A 25934-nucleotide genomic window follows, 5' to 3' on the forward strand; every position below is an offset into this window, starting at 1 on the left:
TAACCTGCAACCCAAATTCTAGAAATATGTTACTACCTCATCACGTGAGCACACGAGTTATAACAATCAAAACATCCAATAATAAAAAAAAATGTGTCTATTACCTGTTATTTGAAGCCCCTTTTCTGAAATACTTGATAGCATGCGACTCAAAAATATATAATTTTTCAGAAAAAATAAAAAAAAGAGGTTAGGGTTGGTAGTGTGGCGCAATATACGTAGGCAGTACCTATAAATGGTGGTGTGTTTTTAACCATTGTAATAGAATTCTATCACGTATTCGTATATGCCGATTCAATTAATATTATTATGGTTTTCTGTGTAAATTGATAATTTAACCAATAAATAATACATAGTGCGTGCAGTATAAATGTAATGTAAGCCAATTTTCGTGTGATACGTGTGTACAGTGTAATAATATTTCTGAAGGCTAAATAAATTGCTAAAATTGGTGTCTCGGATACGCAGACTTTGATGTTTAGTTCCTCGGGGAAATCCGCTCAAATCGGAAACACAATTTCCTATTTCTAATTAAGAAGTTGCTTGTATTAACGCGCATATCGTGAATAAGCCAAAATTAGTAAGCATTTACATGTAAATTGATACAGCTTTTGGTGGCGGTTCGTGTCAAAATATTCAATAAAAACTCAATACTTACCCTTCAAAAGCTTGATGGAATATTTCATGTAAAAATTTACAGTTAAAACCTCCCCCTCAATAATCATCTTTGTTACATTTGGGCATTTTGAGATAATCATAGAAAACCATTTTGTTGAGAAGACATTATTATTATATTTAAAAGGCCTCTCCTGGATACCTTATTCACTTTTGAAGTTATACTTCTTTTGGGGCGTTTGGTAAAGAGTAAAATTGAGAGCTGCGCGCGCACACCGATATGAAAGTGCGCGACAGTATAAAGATAGCTGCGAATCAGTCAGCTGTATGCAAAGGCAAGTTTGATAGTAGAATTTGTCTGTTGCCTAGGCAACAAATTTATTATTGTCGGCCATTTGCAATTTGCCATGGTATACGACTGGAAAATACGGAGGGAAAAAGCAAGCGAGTTCAGTGATACTTCAAATTCTGTCAATCCAAATAAAATTAATAACAAGGCAATTCAGTGTGTCAAATAAAATGTAGTTATTATAAAAAATGCATAAATCATAGAAAAATCGAGAGATTAATTCTAACTACAGCATTGAACTGAAAAGTGAAAGGTGTAAAATGATGAAGTTATGAAGCTTTTCAAAATAATGTATTTTCCATATTGCTTAAGGCCATGCATTAGTTGAGGCACGGTCTAAAAAGATCGTTCCTAGGCGATGTGCGGATTGCGGGTCGCGGGTGAAAATGACGCCTGTCAAACGAAATATTATTTCTCATATAAATCCAACATACGTCCATTTTATGTTCTGTTTATTATTCTATTAGTATCAATAATAATATATTCATTGACATGTTTGCTTTTTAAAGTAAATGGGTAAAGTTTTTAGTCATCTTTACACGATTTTAGAATTAATTGGCCCGTCGCCATCACGCAGCAAAGTGACGTGCGTCCGACTCCACGTTCTCTCAATGAATGCGAAGCAAGTACAAATTTTCGTCGCGCGTACAGTTGAACATTATTTGGCGTTTCACTGATGCGTCACCTTAATAAAGAATGTAATATTACTTAATATTGTATGTATTTATTATTGAATAAAAAGCGAGTACATGAGTGTTTTTGATACACGAATGATATAGATAGGGTGTAATCAAATTAATAATGTCATATAAAAAGTAGTTATTATAAATAATTCTCATAAAGTTTAGACGCATTGTTAGCTTAAAGATAGAGTAGTCACTCAAAAAATAAAAGATCACTGTTAGTGTCCCTCTCAGCTCTACTTTTTTCTAGGTCATATAATAAAACTATCTGAGATTGTTTAATGCAGATGAAATATAATTAGGTTATTTTTAATTTGAAAGAATAATAAATAAGTCAAAAAAAGAATCCGTTTTTCTAAAATAATTCAAAAGATAAATGCTTACAATATAATAAGATTATGTCGTTATACGGATAATAGATTAAGTAGAAACTAAGCAGAGCAAAAGAACAAAAGCTTTATTTTTTTTTCAATCAACAAAAAATGGTTAAAAGGAAAATATCAATATTTACTATTAATAGAACCATTTATGGTATCGTAGAATTAGTTAATTATTCATATCAATCTCTCTGTAAAACAAAGTTGTAGGAAAGTCCATGGTTGCTATATGTAACTGAAATAGCTATATTATTGATTGTTTTGATATTAACGTAATGGAACTTCATTAAAATGGTTGTATACTAATGTGTTTTGTTAATGTTATGATAATTAGGTTATTTATATTAAAAGCTCTTCTAGACACTGAAATTATCGTCAAAATATAACTTATATAACTAGGTATAAATAACTTAGAGTGTTGTAAATAATTGAACTATCGAATAATTATTAACGAAATAGCATAATATTTAAAATTAATTTGTAGATTTCAGTGTATTATATACTTATTATCATCATAGTCATTCTGGGTTAATCCATCGATAGATGAAGCTTTTTCCTACTCTCCAGTAGCCTAGGAATTGTCCAGTGATTATTCACTACCTGAGAGATATATCCGACCCATTGCTATTTCATCAACATGGCGACGTCTATCAGATTGCAGACACCCATCTGCTTTTGTATACATTCGTTACTATAGTAGTATTTTGGCATTATGCCCAACATGCGTATTTTTACGTCACACTGCACTATTCGTGTTATCACATTGAGCGCATAGGTTTCGCATGCATACTTAATTATTGATCACTTTTGGTTTTGCTAATAAACTGGTGATACATATTTAACCGTCAAAATTAAAATTAATCTTAGTTTAGTAATAAGTCTACTTAATGAATTTAAACCATTATTTTATTGATACATACAGCTATAGTTAAAATTACTGATAATAATAAATAAGTTGAATACTTTACGCTATAGACACAGTTTGCGATAACTTTTATTTCTACGAGCAAACTCGTTATACATAAAATATTATATCCGTCAATATTTATATAAATTTTATTTAATAACAAGATTTTCTAAGTAAATTAAAACTTAATTGATATAACAGCTATAGTTGAAAATGGGTTATTCTACAGACGGACAAATATGAGAAAGGGGTGGAAAAAAATAGGTAGCAAATTTTCCCAAAAGATATTGGCGAATCGCAATAAAGAATATCCCTCACGCATAATGCAACGTAAGCCGATTTTGTTTTACGATCTCGCAAGATTTTGAATTAAGAAGCTTATTAAAAAACTTCGGACAGATGTTCGCAAAGGCGCTGGAGATAAGCTCCCGAAAGAGCTTTGATAAATTGAATGGGTTGGCGTTTCAATTAATATCCCCAAGGAGGATGCAGGCTTCTTTCCATCAACCGTCAAACATTTTAAATTGTCATTAGCATTTGCTTCAGATAAAGATTTGAATCATCGCGCCTTGGTAGTATTGAATGCGGCATTTAGACGCAGTGGATTGTCTAATGCAAAAACAAAGTAAATTTTCTTGATAAAAGATATTTAAAGTTTTGTTTCTGTACTTATATTTATGTTGTCTTGTGTGTAATACTAGCTACCATATTATGATTGAATACATTAAGACAATAATATAATATGCAGTTCATACCCTATAATTTTCTATTACGTTTTTGGTTTATTGATTTGTATTGGTTGTTTGATGGTTTGTGGTACGTATATGGTTTATAAAAAAATATATTGAACACACACAATTTTGAAAAACACTTCTGAGAAAATATATTATAACCAATAGAAAATTTTTTTTGCACCTGCATCTCTTGGGTTTACGCCCCGTCTGCGCATTGTCCACTATGCTATTAGGTGACATACTAATTACGACAAATTTTAGCCATTAGGCTTTTAATAGCTGCTCATCAGCGCTCTTCCAAATCAAGCTACTAATCGTCGCTATAGGACTGGTTTGTCGAATATCCCTGTTTGTCGAAATTGACCTTTTAATGCAGAATGATTTTTCGTATCTATATGGACCAGAATCATCATGTTCTTTAAATTGCTTTGTAATGAATACAGCATTCATATGCTGTAAAAATAACAATTTCCTCCATGTATTTGAATATAGGATAATGAAAATTGTTTTTCGCCTGAACATTTGACATTCGGTCTATTCGACAAACCAATCCTACAGCGACGAAATGGCAATCGACTTTTGTTTATTAAATCAAAGTAGGTACCTACAACTTCAATTACTAACCGACGTCACGGATTTCTCCAATATTTTATGATGATGACTACCGGGTGTCTTACTTTTTTCAAAAAGATTTTTTTTTTTTGTTATGATATATTTTCTCAGAAGAGTTTTTAAAATTATGTATGTTCAATAATTAGAATGGTACATTCTTAAATCTTGTGAATTATTCGTTAAATACAAGAAATAGTTAAATAAAAAATATATGGTCCACAATAAAATATTAGTTTGCAATTACGATTTCATAATATTTTCATTTCATTTCATGAATAATGTATGAAAATTTATATTAATTACATTTCTTCATTTGATTTTGGGGCAATAAGATTTGTGTATTAACCATTACATATTAAGTATATTCGTCATTTTATATGAAAAAATATTCATAAAAATATTACAAATACTTATATAAAAAATAAATAATAAATAATAAAACGAGTGCTTAAAGTCAGATAACGTTATCTACAAAAAAGTGTTTTTTTTGAGATAACGTTATTTTACATTTACGGCTACATGATAGTCAAACAACGTTATGTCAATCTTTTCTAATTTCTTATTAAATCGTCAGTAAAGTTTAACGCTAACTACATAAGTTACCCTTGATTTCGTATATTTTTTAAACTATCCCTATAAATTTTAACATCATCATCAAATTATAAAATATTAACATTAGGTTGTAAATAAACATTTCACCTGTTGAGTTACAAGAATCTAAAATAACGATTTTTGGCTCTCCTGTAAAGTTGCATTTTTGTAGATAGTGTTGTTTGACACTAAGACCTCGAAAAATAAATTTAAAAATGAGAAATTACGTCGCATTTTTTTTTATTTTATCTACCAAAATTAGATTATACTGTCTTTAAAACAGTAACACACACAAATCGAACTAGTATATTATTCTTCAATGTGTATTTATCTTGTATAGTCATATTTTATTCTAAACAAAGACAAAACTGCATCCAATCGCTAAAATAAAATATCATAAAATTTTGTTAAAACCGAAAGAGCTATCGACTTAAAAACACCATGAAGAATTTAATATAGGTAATTAATTTTTATTATCATTTTGTAAAACAGTACTATCAGTAAATGCCAACTCAATTAATAAAATAGCTATATTTCACGTTTCATAAATTGACTATAATATACCGCAGGTATAATATTTTAAATCTGTTCCGTATAGTCCGAATATCCAATGCAGGTATCTAATTGATTTATAAAACCGGAATCAAAAAGTTACATTCAGATTTTTTCCTTTTATATCTACAGGTTGTTAAACTTATAGATTTTTGGGTGGCTCCGTTTCTGGCCTCACGAACATCAAATTCCGGCCAGCGTGCGCCGACATGGATTTACGCGGCTCAAGTATTCCCGTCACGTCATCGCGTTACGCATCTTGGGGATGGGACATTACAGTTCTGCCTAGGCGCTGCTCTTCGTTATACGCGTTTGTCATTTTCCGCGCTTAACACTTCTGGGCTTAGCGATTTTCTTATGTTAAGCCAATATTTTGTCAGTGAATGAAAATTGAAGTAAAACGAATTAAAATTAGAGCATGCCTGCCAACTGGCTCAGAGCCCATTTTCATCTCAACTACTAGGTTAGTAAACCACAACGTATACATTTTACTTCTACCAGCTTTCTATATATTTTTTTTAATTGGCTTGCGCTATGACATTAATGATATTAGAATATACCTTATCGAATAATGTAAATATTTGTATTAAAAAAAGAATAAAAAATCGGTATATGTGTGTCGCGCGTTAGAAGTTATACTTCTTTGGCGTAACAAAACAAAATAAGGAGTAACCTGAGTCTATTAATATGACAGTGGATTAGGTTGATGAAAAGTACGCGATTCATCTGTGTCTCATATAGCACATGATAATTGTAATTTAATTATTGTATTGAACCAAAACTCATCTTTTCCATACAGCGATTATAATCGATTCATATGTGCCCATGATCAATTAATAAAAAATCAAATTTTAATATATTTTTTGAATTACTTTATATATATATATATTTACCAAAACTTTACTCAACATTCACAGCATTTATTTATTTATTGATATATAATTTTACTCATAAATAATACTTACATAAGTATAGCCTCAAATCTTGATGCACAATCTTTACAATGAAAAATAAATATAAACTCCAATATAAATAAAGTTTTATGAATATAAATAAATTAACAGTGTAGAAATATTGGTTATGTTTACGTATGCTGTTTACTTGGTTGTATTGAACGACTAACTAAATTACACTATGCGCATGCGCATGTACTCTAGAGACCAAAATGAATATAATAATAATAATAAATTGTGTTGTATCGGCGCGCGCAACTTCGTCATACGCCACAAATACACTCTGATCTGTTTTCCCAAACGTGCCTAATGAAGTATAAACACATTCATTGTACTGTTCACAGTAACAAAATATATGGGTAAGCATGTATCATGTAATGTGTATATGTATGCATGTCTCGATCACGCTTAAAGAATGAATTGGAGAGACAGTCAGCACTTTTACGTGTAAACAGTTATTGTCATGATAGTTTAAAATAAGCACTATTACCGCCAGTAAATCCATGCACGTGTACAGGCGCTATTAGATACGATTTAAATGTTACATAAAGTTCACAATTCAAATATTTATAAGAAAATCACGTCCGTTTCCGTTATTCCAATTTTAAAATGCATTATTAATTTTATTATGATTGTCATTTTATACAAGATTAAAAAAACAAATGAACGCGGTAGTTATCAAGTATCATTTCATACTATCCATGTTTATATGACATCAGATATCAGAATAATATTCAAATGAAATGCATTTAAGTGTTAAAGTAGGAAAGTGATATTTCTAAAACGTATTTATTCTATCGATTTATCGTGATAATGATCTATGTAATACGTATAGCAAATCACACATCACACTACACTTGCTTTTACGGGGAGTATTACCGGGCAGCTAGTCAAAATATATTATAATACTATTATGTGTGGTATTCAGAATCAAAATCATACATGTCCATAAAAATGAGACAAATTAATATATCTACCTAGCAATAATTTGTCGGAATTCACCAAAATTGATTAATAAAGTAATAAAGTAATCTACATATCAATATCGTATTATATATATTTTTTTGTATTTTTATTCAATGTAATTTTTGTGTTGAAACTTAATGTACGAGGGTGGGTCAATAAGTCCTAAGAAAAGCCGACAAGTGGCGTGACTAGTACTGTAAGCGGTTTGTTTTCATGCAGCGGCACTACCGATTCAGTATGCTGCGAAGTTTCAATCAGATTGGTCGGGTTGTTGTGTGTTTCTCGTACATTTAAAAAAAAAATTGCTTGTGGAAAATGGAAAAATGGAAAATGGAGAAAATTGAGTTTAGAGCTGTTATTAAACATTTTAATATAAAAGGGTTAACAGCAAAGGAAATAAAAAATTAGTTGGATTTAGTTCACGGCATATCTGTTCCTTCACTTGCAACTATTTATAACTGGTTAAATGAATTTAAACGTGGTCGTACATCAACAAAGAATGAACCACGCTCAGGACGTCCTGTAGAGGTGACTACACCAGAAATGATCAATAAAATCCACGATATGATGATAAGTGAGCGAAGATTAAAGTTGAGTGAGATAATTGAGGTTACAGGGATCTCAAAAGGTAGCGGCATTTCTATTTTACATGACAAATTGGGCATGAAAAAAGTTTCTGCAAGATGGGTGCCGCGTTTGCTCACAGTCGACAATAAACGCAATAGGGTGGTGGCCTCTAAAGCCCTGTTGTCGCTCATGCAACGCAATCCGGATGAATTTTTTCGTCGTTTTGTGACTGTAGATGAAACATGGATACACCACTATACTCCCGAGACGAAAGAACAGTCAAAGCAGTGGATTGCGAAAGGCGAACCATGTCCAAAGAAGGCGAAAACCGTAAAATCAGCTGGTAAGGTTATGGCTACTGTATTTTGGGATGCACGTGGAATTATTTTCGTTGACTATTTGGAAAAAGGAAAAACAATAACAGGGGATTATTATGCATTTTTATTGGACCAGCTAAAAAACGAAATTGAAGAAAAACGGCCTCATTTAAACAGGAAAAAAATCCTTTTTCATCAGGACAATGCCCGTGTTCACACATGTTTACGATCAATGGCTAAAATTGAAGAATTGAAGTTCGAATTGGTCGACCACCCACCCTATTCGCCAGATTTAGCCCCCAGTGACTTTTTCCTTTTCGCAAACTTAAAAAAATGGCTAAGTGGACAACGTTTTTTTTCAAATGAAGAAGTCATCGATCGGACAAATGCTTATTTTGAGGACCTTCCGAAAACTTATTTTTCTGACGGCTTAAAAAAAATTGAGAAACGTCTAACCAAGTGTATTGAGCTCCAAGGAGATTATGTTGAGAAATAAAAAAAAAATACAAAAATAAAAACTGTTTTAATGCTTTTTTCTAAGGAATTATTGACCCACCCTCGTATTATAATATTATAAAAAACGTAGATCTATAAAAATGATACAATACAACAATGTTCAATACTAATAACAAAATTATTATTAAAAGGGGGTTTTTACGTCAATACCAAAAATTATAAGCACATTTATAACAAGTTTGTGATGTTTTCTACATCATCATAAAAATGGACATGTCTGTTTTTGATTATGTGTTACACAATATAATTTAAATTTAAAGTAGTAAAGACTTAAAACATCAAATCAAAATCTTGTACAACCTACAAAATATTAAACTTATTCTGATAATATTTTATTCAAATTACATACTATGTACTTACATTTAAGCAATTACTAGCAAGCATAGTTTAAAAAAAATATTTTTCTGTAATTGACATTTTGACTGATCATTAATTGGAAAAGGTACTTTATGGTGTTAAATACTAATTAAAAGTTAAGCTTGATATTATTTTGTTATGTGAAGCCCATAAAATAGCAAGAAAGTAACCAAAAATTAAATATGATTAATTGTGTCGCTAAATTTCAAAATCAGCCAAGTCCATAATAGATGAATAGGAGAATAACAGCTTTTTGTTTTCTCAAATACACAGTCACAGGGGTGAAAGTTTATATTATTTCGAGTATAGGATATTTAAAATTAATAAACCCACATTTTGATAATGCAGAAATGTTAGAAAGCAGTGTAGTTCTTCAGCAATTCACAAAAAAGTCAAAAATACCTAAAGGTGGACTTGGCTGATTTTGAAATGTAGCGACATAATTATTTTTTATGACTTTCGGTATGATGAGGAGATAAGAGAGCGAACCATGTAGCTTTCCATCACGCTGAGAGTGAAGAGGCGACGTTAGACCTGTCAGAAGAGAAGTTAACCCTGGCTTGCATATTCTTAAAGCCAACCGAATTCCAGCGTCCTGGATAGCTGCTAAATACTAATAACAGAGTGTACACGGCAGAGCTACAGGATGTTGGTATGACATGAAAGACTAGCGAGCGACTGAGATTCTTGGAGGTACCGTATGGTATCTATAATATGCTCCAGTAAGGGATGGTCATAGCTGAATAAGAAAGAAGATATTATTTTATTATGGATAGATTTTCAATGTTGACTTATTTTATGGTGCTGAATACTTATTCAAACTATAACATTTGACTATACATACAGCACTTGATAGTAATGAATAATTTATAATATATTTTATTTAAATTCCATGCAATGAGAGCTTTGCAATTTTATCACCGAAATATTAATTAAAATATTTTACAATTGAGTTTTTTTGATACAGCCATCTTTGATTACATATTACTTAATAAATAAGTAGGTACATAATAATATTATATAAATAATTTTATTTCGATAATAATAGTCTTAGAAACATTTGATATAAACAATTATTAATACAAGTACTAAATTAATAATTGACGTATATTTATAATTTATAGTTCTGCATTCAATTGATGATTTTCTCTATCACATTCGACCTATTTCAGGAATCTTTCATATTTTTCCAAAATGCGGCGCACATTTCTGATTATATTTTGATCAAGATTACAGACGCAATAATTTCACAGTAATTAAAGGTACCTACCACTCATTAGCTTCTCACAAAGTTGTTTGCTTACACTATGTGAATGTAATAATTGTAAGCATTACAAAAAAATGTATTATTAAATTATTTAATTGAGTCAGGAAAGGGTTGTAATATTGAAATATAGGCTGTGTTTTTGTATCATGTTTTTTATATTGATCTCCTTCTATATCATATAAAAACGGTTGACCAAATATATAGCTTATAATTCCTTTAAAATAGTCTGTAAATATATTATGTCCATAGTGCTCGGTTTTTGATAAGTATATTTTGAGAAAAAATGTGATTTATATATAAGTTTTGGAAGTTTTTTTTAACTCAAATAGTATTAATTTCAATATGATAGAAATAAATAAAATAATAATAAATTTGTATGGCATTAGCTATACGCACTATATTGAGAATTGACAAAATGTACTTCGCTGATTGAAAATCAATTTTATTTTTAGCTTGTACATTTTATAAATATCCTATACCTGGTTTCTTCCTTTCATCCTGGCATCTCTAACCCTCTAAGAACGTAGGTTTTCTCATAAAAGATGTAGATCTCAGCGTGCAATCTTGAACAAAATTAAATTAAATATTCCTTTAATGACCGTCTAGGGGAAACTTCCCTTTGAATTACTCTTACAAATCGGTTGAAGGTGTGGTAATAATAAAAAAGGAAGCAATTTAAATTCCAGAATTTTAATTGAATTTAAAAAATGGCAATACCAACAAGAAGTGGGTTTTTATATTTTAAATTTTTTTTGAAAAAAAAAATAAGATAAAATTTTATGTTCTCTTTAGAACGTTCCATTGAACCATAATATTGTTTTCAAAAATTACAATTAAAAGCTCATTACACTTACTAAAAATATTAGAAGATAAGAAATTTAAATTAAATAGTACAGTTATAATATTATTAAAACATTGATTAAGTACGTACCTAAATCATTTTATTTTAAATATAAAAAAATATTTAAAACTTCTTATCGCTGTTCACTTTTGTGTATTATGTATAATAAGAATGGTGACATAGTATTTGTGTGTTTTATGCAGTGCAAAAAACCAATTCTTTGGACGAATGGCCAATTAATTATTCCTCGTAAACAATAAAATTGTCAATACAACCATCGCGTGGTAAACGATTTTTTTTACTATAAAGATTAAGGATATTTTTTTATCGGAAGGAAAAAAATAAGAAATTTATATGTACTCATTTATATTATATACCTACTCTATCTACATTAATTTAAACATAATAATATGTAGGAAATTTATGTAGATTTTTTTATGGTTCTTTTTGGTGTACTTAATTTGTATCAAACAGATATCAACTGATATTTCCGAATCCATAAGGCATAGGTAATAAGCATTTGACGACCACGTTCTTTAATATGATTCTTGAATATTTACCAAGGACGGACAATAACTTCTCACTTATAAGTAAAAACCCTTTAAATAAAAGATCATTATACAACACAATAATGGATAAAAAAAATCTACACCAGAAAATATGTATAGAAATTGAAAATTCGATCACTTTGGATATTTTAGAGATTGAGAAGAGGTGAAAAAATATTTAATTTTCTGATATCGAAATCTCTAACAAAAATTTAGTTTAATTATATTTATACTAAAACCTAATACACCTACACGTTTAAGAATAAACAGAGAGACCTCTGACTGATTTTGTCAAAAAATTCTAAAATAACACATTCTATTCTCAAAGAATATAAAAATTACTAAAATCATAAAGCCTTAAGGGCAAAATCGAGCAGACCAAGTACCTAGAGTGTCGATGAAGAACTACAGATATCCTGGAAACATTTCGATGGTAACTCGATATTTGAGAGCATCGCTATTTTTAAGTGCATGGGAACCAACATCTCCCAAAAGAACGAGATGAACCTAAAAATTTTCAGCAGACTAAATAGTAAAAATACAGCTTACTTTGCACTTAATCTATGCAGGTATAATCTAATTTCGGGTATACAACGTGATCGCGAAACCAATCGCTATCTATGGGCGTAAAGCTTGGAATCTAACAAAGAAACAAGAGAGAGCTATTGAAGTTTTTGAAAACAAAATTCTCCAAAAAATACTAGGACTGGTTAAAAAAATCAAAGGTGGCCCAACTGAACGGATGCTGACCTCTGAAAACAAATTTAAGCCCAATATATGTAATGTCTCGAGGGAGCGATGGGCCGGTATTAGATGGAGGACTATATTAGATGCAATGGATCTAGGGCTATCCATACTGTTTATATCAGCTGTAAGCCCTCGTAGAAGATGGGCGGATAACGTCGAAAAGAATACAGAGAGGTTGAGTGAAACCAACTGGAAAGAGAGAAAGCTTGACACAGAGTTGCCTGTCCTGACTGCATAACCAATCTGAATGGTTTGTTGCACCAGCATAAGTAACAGTAGCAAAGCGTGGTGGTAGGCTATTAAGATCCGCCGTAAATGGTGCAAAACTTTGTTAGTCCAATTTACAGAAGGCGTTGGAAAGTTTTTCTAAATTAATTAAACCCTGTCTAAACCAAACCATAATAGTTTTGGTATAATTTGGGTGATATGACAAAATTGTGCAAATTTTTTCATTCGAACATATTATTTGTTTTCGTTGGATTAAAAATACAAATATTCTTGTTTATTTTTTTATTCATTAAGCCCTGCCTAAACCAAACTATAATAGATAAAAATATTATTCTTTCTATGACATATTCGAAGTTATGTATGATTTAATTGCATAATTTTAGATATTTTATAGATAGACGAGTATTTTTTTTACAATTATTGTATTTTATTATGGCTTGATTTCGCAGGGTTTAACTGAATTTTAAAAACTAACCAACACTGTCAGCTGTAAATCGTAGTCTTATTTAAATGAAAACAAATACTTATGACTGACAAAATTTAGTGGGCACTATTTATGGCGGATCTTAACAGTCTACCTTCACCATTCGTCACTGATAAGTAATTATGTATAAAGTCGTAAAACAATGTTTTCACTAGTGTGAGATTAGGATACACTTGCTCTTTACATAATAATAATATTATATACAATTATAGGATATATTATATTTGTTACTTAGGTATGTTTTTGCTTTGGTATTTTGAATTATTTTATAAAATTACAAAATAATTTGTAACCATGGCACGCGATAGATTATAATTCAGGTTTGGTACTTATTTTTGTAAATGTATTTTTTTTCGCCATAGCCGTGAATGAGTCAAATCAAATTTAATACGAAGCAGACGTATTGCTTTGAATGCTAATAAAAAATCCTGAATTCAAAATTATAAGGATGCTTTGATGTCGACGCATCGGCATGTATAATACATTATTTAGCATACCTTTCAGAATTTTCTGCTTTTATCTATGGTCAAATTCAAAATGTGTGATAAAAAATTCATGATTTACCTATGACGCACGATCTGTAACATATCATTGTTGTGCTGTTAAAACTTTCGATATGACATTGTTTCATTTAAATAAATTATATATTCCAATAAACCAGTTCGTTTATTATTAGACCTGAATTCTAATGGATTTAAGTCGTTTTTGCGACCCGCGTTTTGCCTTTTGGCATCTTCATGCACCGTGTACACCCACCAAAGGCAAAATCACACTGAAAACGAACAATAAAGTAGGTAAAAACTCTTTTACCTACCTATCAAGTCAAAAGTCACAAAAATACAACAAACAAATTATGAATAGTTGAAGTGTCAGTAAAAAACCTAATTAGTAAAAACCCTATCTTATTAATAAAATAACAAAACACTCGATAGCATATTATAATTAATCGTCAAAGCCTAATAATAAATCAATAGGCTTGATAGTATGGAAATGGAGTTTTTACCTACTTTATTGTATTGATTTTTTATAAGCTAGAGTTAAATTAATTGAAATTCAAATTCCATCAAGTACCTTCGGTCGATAGTATTAATATTATTAGACCGTTAAATCAATATCATTAATGGTACTTGATTTTTTAGCGCAGAATCTCGAGAAAGTTCTTATTCATATCATAGTTAGTCTCCACAAAATTCTCAAACATTAGGTAGGTCCTTCAATGTATTATTTAAATTTAAATTTAGTTAGATTTCTCATCGTGTTTTAAGATCACAGACAAATGTTTTGAGTTTTCTCCAGTTTCGATTATGCCGTAATCATATTCATTGGCGACACAAAGCTTTATGTCGTATATAAATATCCGTGTACAAGATATAGGTAGTTGAGTAAAGTATGATTTATTTAATGAATTCTGGGATATGATAGTTAATCAAAATCTGTCGTAATAATGCAACTGTCTTCCGTGCACACAATCGAGGGCATACTGGGATAGCGCCATCATGCAGCTAGCCTTAACAAATGAAAAAGCAGCTTCTTCACATGTGCCGATACGATATTTTGTTATTTTTCCTGAACCCTACGTCGAGTGAAATTTGCTGCTTGCGACACCAGTTAAAAATATTACATTGATAACACTTGTTATTGAAGCTCATAACATCGTGTACAATTAATAAAATAATATCAAATATAAAATGCCATGTAAATAATGTTGTGAAAAGTGAATGCGTGAAAAGACGCCTTTACTCGAGTTTAAAATGATGTGATATGGGATTTGAATAGTGTGTAGGTAATCCTCGAGATCTCGTTTCAGACTTAGATAATGTGCTTAATATCGTATTTTCGATAAAATCATCAGCAAATTTAATTTAGCAGCAGCAGAAATAGTAATTTCATATTTTTTAAAAGGATACAGATGCCTAGTTACGATATATATTTTTTGACCATGTCATAATAAGATCATTCGGACCTCCACAGAGTGGATGTTTTTATTAACATATTTTCGAAATCCTACAAACTCCAAAAAAACTCCTAATGTAGCTATCATACCACTCAGCATTACAAGAGTGACACTTTAATAATGTAGATTTGTTGTCAAAACAAAACGATGGAACGGAAGCGAGAGTCGGCATTTCCTCAATAATAACTAGATCAGTAGGGTCTTCAATGATTTGTTTAGATGCGACAATGTTTCTTGTAATGTATGACTGTATCTGTATAAAATGCAAGGACAATCAATAAATCCTCACTCTCATATCGAGTCCGGCCACTCGACACAGTCAACCGTCATTTCTTTCGAATCCAGTCTCTCAGTTATATTAACATCTCGGTACATTGTCCGTCAGTTTAATAATATAGCCAATCTCATCAGTACATCCGTACCCGCGATTATAACATTACTCTGTTATCTTTGTCATTGTATTTATTTATTATTGTATCGATAAATAAACTCTCCCCTCACAACATCCCAGCAATAACAACCTTCTCTTTCTCCCACCTTATCATCCCCAAAAAGACATGAATCGGGAAACAATAATATGTATATTTTCCAGACCCAGAATTGGAACCTTGGACCCGAGACATTATAGGCCAACACGTAAGCCGCTCGACCATCGTGGGTTAGATATAAATACACATAAAAAATACTTCATTTACATGTTTTCCAAAAAACTTTTCGGGATTTTAAGCAATACACAAATGAATAAAAAAAGTGTGTCGTGTACAGAAAAAAATACTTAAAATAAAATTAGTAATGATAAAGAAGGTTGCTGAAATAAAAATAAAACCTTTAGGCGATATAAACATGTCGCTTTTAAGGTTTTTCCTTTTTTGATTACGCATAATACAGAAACTTCACAAAAAACGTTTATTTTTTAGAGTACCCATTTAAGGATTTAAGTTTCTTGCAACAAAAGTTTTCGCGGAGGCTTCCACGCCATAGAAAATGCTCCGTAGATAAGATTTGATTTAATTTTGCAAAAATGATATCTCAGAGATGAAGAATTTTCAAGCAAGAGAGGTATTATTTATTATTCCCGCAAAGATTTTCCCAATGTTCGGCTTAATATTTTATGTCTTTTCTTCGTTTTCCAGTAGTCGTTTTAAATTTTAATGGCATATTTCGTTTGTCGTTTATAAATGGAAGAATCTTTTAGTTTGGTTTGAAACTTGTTATACGTATTAATTTCAAACTACTCTTTATATGCAAGAGTATGTAAAAAATCGAGGGTTCGATCCGATAGCTAGGCAAAAAAATCTCGTTATCTTTTCAGCGCATATTATAACCAGTACAAGAACCCAATGGGTTGACCGATTGACTAACAACCATTCCTACTAAAAAAATCTCTTGATTTTTACTCTATACATATTCTATGTAGCTATGTGAAAACTATTGATGGCATCAAAAACTCATAAGAAGCAGACAAAATCAAATAATGTTGAAATACTTAATTATTAAGTGTAATTAAGACTTAATAACATTAAAATTAACCAATACCAAGGTCATGTTTTTTTAATATCCATATTGCAGTAAATAAAACAAAATGTACTATAATCATGACCGGTTTTGCTCGCTCCATCATTGGTTTATTGAGAACACAAACTATCAAGCAATCGTGATTATTATTAAATTATGGATAATAAATACTACAGAATATTTTCTTTTTTATTTCATTTAATATAATGACTTTTCACCAAAAATTGATGGTGTATACAACATTGACTTAAAAGAATGGGCTTAATGAACTAGCTTAAAAATGCGATACAATCGAAAAAACATTCTAACATAATAACCAATAATTTACGCGTGAAACAAAAAAAAACAAATTTAATATCGTTATAACTGTGTATCACAGACATGCATGTAATAATAATACAATAATTACAATTAATATCCAAAATGGAGATATATAATATTCTCTAATTAAATATAGAAAGATGAATTAACTACTATTTAAAAATGACATAAAATGTTACCTGGAAGTATTAAATTAGTTACTTACCTGTCAAGGTATTATAAATAACTTAAAATTATGACTTAGAGCTTAACACAGCGATTTCCTTATTAAGAGCATGCTTAACCAATAGTTACAAGATAAGTAGTTGTGAAAAGCTAAGTTAGGTACCTATTCTGTGGAGCTTTAAGCTTCTAATTAATACTCACTATACAATATATTTATTCATCTTTGAGTTATTACGTAAATTTCTGTGGCAATCTAATTTTATGAAATAACTAAATTTTTAGAATGATAAAGACGTACAGAGTCAAAAATAGTTTGTTGGTTAGCATATTTGGTGCTGTGCCAAGATACTAAAATGTTAGAAATTAATGTCACTTTTAGAATTGGCGACTATGTATCGATAAGCACCACATTCTTAATAGCATATAAGTAAAACACAAACTGCCATGGTAATCTTTATCTTATACTCCTAGTTAATAAAGAAACAAGAAGAACAAAACAAGAACAAATACAAATATTCATAATGTGTTTGTTATATTTTTTATTGTGATCCTTGACTTTAAAAATAGGTGACAAAGTTATTACCTACTTTATTATATTCATTTGTTATATGTATTCGTTGTCAGTGTGTATTTACCGTTTGGTTGGTGTAACGCCTGAAGATGCCGAAAGGCGAAACCTTGGTCGCAAAAACGACTCAAAAGGAATAGTACAAATTTATTAATAGTAATTAATTAAAATTGATTTGTGGAAATATAATTATCTAAAAAAAAATGTGCCAAATAAAATTAAATGACAATGGAAGTACCCATTTAGGTATAGACGTCATATTATACTGAGAACAACTACTAACATACGTAGTTGTAAAGAAATACATCATAATGTACCTACTCAAGTATGTTTCATATGTATGTTAGCTTAGTTATAGTCAGTAAAAATAATCGAAATACGTGTGTTCGAATCCTACCCAATCCAAAATTTTCTAGTATGATATGCTTATAATGTTTCTTTAAGTAATATATTTTTTTAGTGATATATTTCATATAAAATATTATATGAATAGTGATTAAAAAATGCAGGTATTTTGGGTAAGATACTGTTATAACTCAGAACAACAAAAAGTGGAGTATTTAATCATGAGTAGGTAAGTAAGTGTACATTGTCATAAAATTTTCTAAAAACCTAAAAGGTAATGGGCTGGATATTTTATTATGTGCATTTTATTCATTAAATTTATCTGACCTCTTGCATTTTTAAACACCTTATTCAAAGTGACAACAAAATTTATTCTTTTTAATTAAGTCGTGGAAATTTTAAAATTTTAATTAATATGAACACTTAGCTCATTAAATAATTAAAGTCTTTTCGTATTTTTTAATCAACGTTTTAAATATCACCAACAAGTTTGCTGCAGAAAATGTACGTGAATAAAATGGTAGATAATTAACACGAGTCAACTGGCTCTAAACATAATAATATATATATACATTGTGTATACTGTATGTATACTATACATAGGGTAATTAAAATTTAGAAATATAAACTAATTATTAATATAACTTGACTTTTTTGGATGATGTTGATACTATATTTTTATAACAAGGTCGCGAATCCAGAAAGACCTCAGTGAGTTTTTAGTGAAATTTAGTTATTTGTGAGGTTAGTTAGATGTTTAGAATTTCATCCTTATTAGCTTATAAAAATAGCCGATGATTATTATAAACAACTTTGCAATCAACATTCTGTTTATCTATCTGAAAACAAAATGTAGATTTCATATTTTTGAGTAATATATACATAAAAGTGAAATGGAGACTGCCATCTTTAAAACCTGGTTGGGCCAATTATGGCGGGCCTAATACAATATAAATAAATATTCTACCCACCTAACAGCATTACCCTTGCCAAGTCTACCATTAACAGGCAGTCACTCTGCAATCGTGACCTGTAAAGCATTGGTTTGCACTGGTTTTGACCATCAAAAACTGTGCACAAAGTGACTCAATAAATAGTAACGCACAAGAGTTTGGTAGACCACGGAGTTGGCCCAATTATCATTAAAAGTCAGTGCCTGGAATCATTGATATAACTCCTCTAGCATCCAAACCATTTTGTCATATTACAGTTCACTGAAAAGCGCCGCCAAAACACCATTAATACTTTGGACGCTGAAGACGCACATGCGCGTAATGACCAGGCGGCCGATAGATGTAATTAACGTGCATTTTAAAGGTGCTAATTAAAAAATCATTATCTTTTCAGCAGCAAATGAGTTAATACAAATCTATTTATTGAATAAATGACATGATGTATTATTTTGTGACAAAAAAAATATTATATATTTGAGCTTAATTGATTTTATCGTGTGTATTTAAAATTATGTTAATACAGATTGATTTATAATGGTGTATTTCAACCGCGGTGCATTCTTGATAAAAGGAAACTTTAGACGAATTATTATTCCTCCCCATTAATGTTCGCATAAATTTCGTATTGTACTTTTCTGAATGAAAATCATAATAACACTTTATTCTTGTGCAAATACACGTTTGGGGAAAATTTCTAACTTGTTTTTACGCTCATGAATATTTATATTAAGAAAAAAAGCTTTTTGCTAATGATTCTTAACGTTAGTAAAAAAAAAACAAGTGTGTCTAAAATGTTTCTAACGGTAACGTGCAATCTACCTAATTGAACTGAATGATAAAGTCAATTAGCGTTGCGGTATGTCGTTTTAATTATGCAAAGTGATCGTAAAAAATAATAACTAAATACTGGATACTTTAAGTAAAAGTACTAATTCAATAAACTTTTCTTTCATACAACGAATAATTCACAATATTTGAGAATGTAACAATCCTTCGTTGAACACATAACATTTTTGGAAGGCGTTTTCAAATTTTGTAACATATATATTTTTTTTATTCGACCATATCCGATCCTAATAAGAACATATGGGCCTCCACAGAGTGGAAGTTTGTATTAACAGAAGTTTGTTTTTACGAGAAATGGATGTCAGCCACTTGCTCAACCTATTAGGTCCATACTCTGCCTCATACGCAAATATAAATCAATATGTGTACTTGGAAGACCCAGGATTTGAAACTGGAACCCACGACGTTATAGGCCGACGCTTAAGCCGCGCGGTCAACGTGGGACTGTTTTATATTATAATATAATAAATTATATTATAAAATAAACAAAAGGTTATAAAATTATGAGCTTAATGTAATTACCCACGATATAACTTCAATTTGGAGAGATCAAGAAACCGGTTAGTAATTATCATTAAGGTAATCATTGATACTTTGATTTAAAATACAAAAACCGACTGCCAGAAATGTACGTACTAATTTATGAAACACTTCATGGTGTAACATTAGTAGTTAAGTTCATCGTAATTAGATTATATGCGCATTGCTCAATTTAGTAAAGATACGGGTTTAAGTTTTTTAATGTGTCTTTTGTATTTTTTTGAAAAAGATTTTTTCCAATCGGTATAGGTGTTTTCAAATAATGTATGTTATGCCAACAATGACTGAGTGACTTACGCGTCGACTTATAATGTCGTGGGAATCCTGGGTCTGGTAAATATTAACAATTTTGTTTTTTCAATTTGTGTTTGGAGTCAGAGTATGGACGTTATAGGTTGAGCAAGTGGGTAACATCCATTTATAATAAAAACAAAAAAATGTGTCAATGCAAACGTCCACTCTGTGGAGCCCCATAGGAACCTAATAGGCAACGTTAGTATAAGTGATACTTTAATTAAAGTCAATAATATGTCTTGTTTTCATTATATGTGCTGAATTTATTTTTAGGAATTGCACGAATCATAGAACAGGTATCACAAAAAGAGCAATGATACGATCTAAAAAATGTGATAAATTATTGCGATATTAAAATGAACCAAAGTTTATCGCAATCAAAAATATTTCTTTATGATGTTCGTAAAAAAAGAATTTAAGAATATTAAATAAACGTGAATGACTGGTTTCATAAAATGTGTATTTACTACTTTGCAGTACTTTGGCCACATAACCAGAATGGTAACACAATAATTCGGAAACATAATGAGTCAATATGGAAGATATAGGTCACATACATGCTGGTGAAGGACGTCAAGTGAAGGACGTTACAAGGATTTCAATACATTTCATATATGCAAACTATCTAAGGTATATGAAAAGAGTCACAATCCTCAATAAGAAGGGGCAATAAGAAGGGGAATAAAGAATTATAGTCTTAGCTTAATTTAATATGATAAGTGCAAAACTGATATTTTTTTTTAAATTAGAATAGTTCACATAAGCTTTTAATTTCTCCATGTAAACCAAGAAAAGTAACGGTTTAAATCATAGTAAAATAAAGTATCAAATACATACTAGGTATTATAATTAAATTTATAAAAGTTTCCATTGAATAAATTAAATAGCTGACAAAACTGTGGACATAATCTTATTAAAGAATTGATCTTACAAATTTCGACTAATAAATTAATTCGAAATAATATTGCCAAACCTTGTTTAAAGAAAAAAATAACTTATTTAAATGCCACAAATATATAACTGTGTATTGTTTCTATATCTTTCATAAAATAAAACTAATTAGGAAATATCGTTTAATATGTCTTCAAACACGATTAACTCAAAAGTATAAAAATCGCTCTTACACTAAATCATAACTGAAATTATGAAATATTAAATTTAAAGACGAAAAGAGTACTTGTGAAGAGGATCGTGCAAGTTGAAGAAAGACGATAAAGGATACTTAGGGTTAACTTGAACGTTTAACTATTACACCATTGTATGGAGGAAACTTAAACATTCCGAAAAATCATATTTCCATATAAAACATCTTTATTCAAGCTCTATAACGAAAGTATTGTGTATTTTTCATATTATAATTAAACTTCATATCATGCGTATTAAATGATAACCTTTGTAGACGTTTCAAATGCATAATAGGGTTGAACTTTAATTCAATTTCTAACAAGAAAATTCATTAGATGGAATTTATTCTCAAAACAGTACCTAATAAAATCCAGCATTACAAACATGTTTATCTTATTGGATCTACAGTGTGACACTTTGCACCCTCGTGGCAGAGTATCAGGGCTTCCGTTTCAGTATCTTGACTTCGCTACACAGCAGCAGTGCCACAAAATAAATGTATGCGCTGCAAGTCTGGTGGCGTGGGAGGAGATGTAAGACTTGGCGATGGATCGAGTGAAGTAGAACAAACATGTGTTTGCCCTATGCCTGAATTCTGGAGCGTGACAGGGTGAAAGAAGAAAGGAGAAGAATCTACAGTACGATGATAAAAGGGTGTGAAGCATTCGCTCAAGACATGAAATATAATATGCATTGAATTGTGTCACTTGAGCCCAAGACTAATGTATTTAGAATGTAGATATTCTACTATTACTTAACCACGAAAAAAACATATACATAATATTATTATTATAAAACTATGTTTTAAATGCATATCTTTAAATTTAAGTTTTATTTAATTTTTCTTCGTGAGGCTAGTATAATTAAAAAAAAGCTGTTATAACTTCAAATATACATTGATATTATGTAAGTCGAGATACATTTATTTCATATTTTTTCTAGTGTCGATACAAGTTAATGTAATATTGTATGCGTAAACTATTAATAGTATGTTTTCATTAATTTAATGATTATATTATAAGTACAGGGTTTTTTTGGACAAAATTACCTGAAAAATAAAACATATTTTATGTATGTTCAGTAAACTAGCACTCTGCGATATTCAAAGGAATATTTAATTAATCGTATCAATGAATTATTCAAAGATGGGCATGGATATAGTAGTCAATTGTTTTGATAGCCTTACATACTAATAATTTTACGAACATGGTTTTGATTCAGTTTTGGATACTATCAATAATTCTGAACGGTTGCATAAAAAGCGGTAGAAAAAAGCTTAAAAAATATTAAATCCGAAAATATGTTTAGAATTAATGATAAAACGATATCTTTAAAAAAGGAAAATCTATAATAGAGTTAAATCAAAAAAATATCCACATTTTATCAGTTAAAAATCTCTTACTGAAAAAAGACGAATTCAGTTAATATTAGATTATTAATTTTGCATAAGTCATTTTCGTCGTCGTATGTTTTAATTAATAAAATATTTTCATTTCTATATACTATAAAATTTTCAACCAAGACTTATTCATAATATTTTTTTGCCTTTCTCGTATAGTTTGATTTCCGGTTTTTGAAGGTATATGAATTATTTCTACGTAGTAACACACGAATAAAACGATTAAAAATCCAATACCTCTTTTCCACAAAATTTCTATAACATAAATATTTATACTGAAAACCAACTAGTTTGTCTGATAATATAATCTTAAAACTTGCAAAACGATGTAAAAAATGTGTTTTTTATAATGTATAAATATTTACATTCTTCAAAAATGATTGATTCTTAATATTACATTATATTTGTGTTAAAACTATATACATTACTATAAACACTTACTCAATAATTTGATATTCATTTTCACATATTATTTTATTAACATTTAAGAACCCCTTCTCTAAAAATATATTTTTTTAAAACACCTGAAATTTTATTTTTAAAGTTTGATTAACACATTCATATTTTGTTTAGGGAAAAGCTCATTAAAATTTCACATTGGGTACCATAACATCACTCCCGTGGATGGTGAAAAAAATGACTGTAAAATAACACAGTAATGAATGACGTTTCCACTTGTTGGTGCAACAAGCAACACAGACAACCTGTCTCACTCACTCATTTGCGCAGCAGAAATACTTCGCACCGGTGCGCACGTCCTTTCGCGACCGCTGCTAAACGCGGACTGAGTATTTTCAGGAGTTTTTCCCGAAAGACGTACACTCTGTCCGAACGCACCACGCACTTTATCTTCTATCCTTTTCGTTATCACTTGACCCTAATAAATAAGAGCAGCCTGTCTATACGGGATAATTAATCGGACATTGTGTTCGGAAAAAGCACTCGTAGAATTTGAAAGGAGTTTTCAACTATGGTTGCGGTGTTAGTCTAAAAATAAACATTATGGAATGACATGTACAAATATAATTTTTTGTTGTAAGGGACATAGGTGTTTTAATAATTTAAAGTGGTTTGTGTTGGAAAGTATTTTATGGTCATTACCTACTGATATTCTAAGTAATGGTATCGTGTACCATTTATTTTCCTTTTTTTTGGAATCTATGATAATCTATTACGAATTTTTTGCTTAACATTGTATATTTTTATATACTGTAATATTGTAATAATCATAAAAAATAGCACGTATGTAAAGTACATTCCATAAATTCCAAAATTTGGATTTTGTGTGTTTTTTATTTAAAAAAGTACCTATTTACCTACCCATCTGAAACATAAACTAAACTATCATTAAAACTGAGAAACTGAAACATTTTGAGAATTCTTTATATCGTGTAGCAAACTTTTTTTAAATAAACTAAATAATATGCTTATTCTTAAAGGCAGATATATACAATTCTTAAATACTATCTATTTTTTTACATTTTCGTTTAGTATTAAATTAATGTTATATTTTATCCATTTTCAAATTCATATTGGCACAATATCATCTTAATAAACCAACAGAACCATGTGTATAATATATGATTTTCCCAGTATGCAAATAATTTAGTTATTGTGTCCCAAGTATAAAATATAATATCGAGATGACAAAAATTAGACTAAAAAGCTCCTAAAAGGAAGTGATTATTCTAATTATTAATAATTGTACTAGTTCGAACGAAGGATATAAAACTACGATTAGTTTAGATTAAGTACATCTAAAATTTTTATTTGATACTGCATATTATAACGAGAATCGTGCTAACCCAAGACATGCATCGTACAGATGTGTCGATAACGGAAATATGATGGGTTAAAGTGTGTGAAGGAGAACCTATAATGTATCGAATACTGCATATAGTTTGAATAATTTCAGATGATACCTGTACTTTTTACTTAACAATAAGTCAAAGTAACTACATATATTGATGATTATATTCTTATAATTTTATTGTTTCCGCATATTTTATTTACTAAAACTTATGCTTACATTTTAACACGATTGACCGCTGATTCTTCTGTCATTTCTAAACGTGTGTTAGCAATTTTCCAGAAAGTTTTTTTATATTCTTCATTGGTATTTTTATAAAATATACAATATCAATATCAACAGCTTTTCCGTAGCTACCACTCACAATATATAACTAGTTATATTTTATATATAATTGTAGCCACACTTTGATGATTATTAGCTATCAAATTGACTATTCTTCGTTGATCCGTTCTTCAGGTCGTTTATCAAACGTCAAAAAACTTAACAATTTTACTGATTTCGAAAGACTGCTAATCGATTGATTGCCATAGCATTATCAATACTAGATATTAAAATAATAATATATCAATAATATACAGTTTTAAAATCTATGTTAGGAAGGAAGGTGTTTAAACTTTTGATAATTTCTAATAATTACTTATTGTTTCATAAATATATATTTATTCGTTCTGTCGTCATATTAATTCATAACATAAATTCAACTTGTTAACTGACATTATCGAAAAGTTTGTCATATTATTCAAGAATAAACTTTGATGCCTTTATAAACTTTTAATGATACAGCTTTTGTCACAAGCATTTGTTGTTATACATGTAACAATATATTATATTATTAAGCATATCAGTAAAATAATTCGCTATATTCATTTAAAACATCACATAAGT

The 25934-nt window shown here is 29.8% G+C and overlaps 1 protein-coding gene across 2 annotated transcripts in view; it reads right to left on the minus strand.

The window, feature by feature from the left end:
• Positions 1-24003, minus strand: part of LOC147078745 (uncharacterized) — a 146615-nt gene extending 122612 nt beyond the window's left edge. For both annotated transcript variants that reach the window (XM_085960424.1, XM_085960423.1), the window contains exon 1: positions 23842-24003. The gene's annotated coding sequence lies outside the window, so the exon portion shown is untranslated. The remainder of the gene's footprint in view (positions 1-23841) is intronic.
• Positions 24004-25934: the final 1931 nt, after the last annotated feature.

The sequence above is a fragment of the Rhyacophila brunnea genome, unplaced genomic scaffold (assembly GCF_057557595.1).
Source record: "Rhyacophila brunnea isolate RB1 unplaced genomic scaffold, BYU_Rbru_1.0 scaffold_11, whole genome shotgun sequence".
Lineage (NCBI taxonomy): Eukaryota > Metazoa > Arthropoda > Insecta > Trichoptera > Rhyacophilidae > Rhyacophila > Rhyacophila brunnea.